Genomic DNA, 889 nt, shown 5'->3' on the forward strand with positions numbered 1-889 from the left:
TAGACCCCTAACATAATAGGGTCTCATACCAAGCACCTAATCACAGATCTTATCATCTATGGGTTCGGTCGAGCCCTTAGGGGTAGATTGGGATCTAATGTCTATCATACGGTTCTGAAAATTAAAGTTATAGCTATTTTAATTTTATACTGAAAATCAAATTATGAATAAAAAATAATTAAAAAAACTTATAAAGAACTCTTGGCTCCCTGTCGTCCACTCCTCTGATCGTCGTTGGTAGGTCTGTTGGTAGATATCGATCCTACCAGGAAGCTCGCCACTCTTAGCATCTCTCTGTAATTTAAAATAATTAATTAAATTTTTTTAAATAGTTAAAAAATTATATACTAATTAAAAATTACTTACCATCTGCTCCATATGACGAGCGAACAATCTCGAACCCTCACAATGCGGTACGATCTGTCTTAGCCTGATTCATGACGTTCTGGACACATCTTCTCTATACAGTTAGCAGTCAAATTAGTAGGTAACAAACTAAATTTAAGAATAAATAATTCAACCATTAAACTCTAAAAAAAAAAGAAGTTTGGATGTGTAACCTAATATGTCGGATCCTCGTAATGTCGGCATATGACAGTCCAATCATCCATAGTGATGCTGTCATAGGGCCACTGCTATGCTGCCTCCATCCCATGATCTTGCATCACATGGTACCAATACTGATGGATTTGGTGGTGATAGTCCTTGAATCACAAAGATAAATAAACATCCACGGCTCGCCGCACATGATCCTTCTCAAAATCAATAATATCAAAAACATCCTGTCAATAACAAATATTAGAAGAATATCATGCTAATTAAATATTCATAATATAATTTATTTTATCTGTAATTGGGTGCAAAAAATCTCTCTCTGATATGGTACAAT

The sequence above is a fragment of the Elaeis guineensis genome, chromosome 7 (assembly GCF_000442705.2).
Source record: "Elaeis guineensis isolate ETL-2024a chromosome 7, EG11, whole genome shotgun sequence".
In the NCBI taxonomy this organism is placed as follows: domain Eukaryota; kingdom Viridiplantae; phylum Streptophyta; class Magnoliopsida; order Arecales; family Arecaceae; genus Elaeis; species Elaeis guineensis.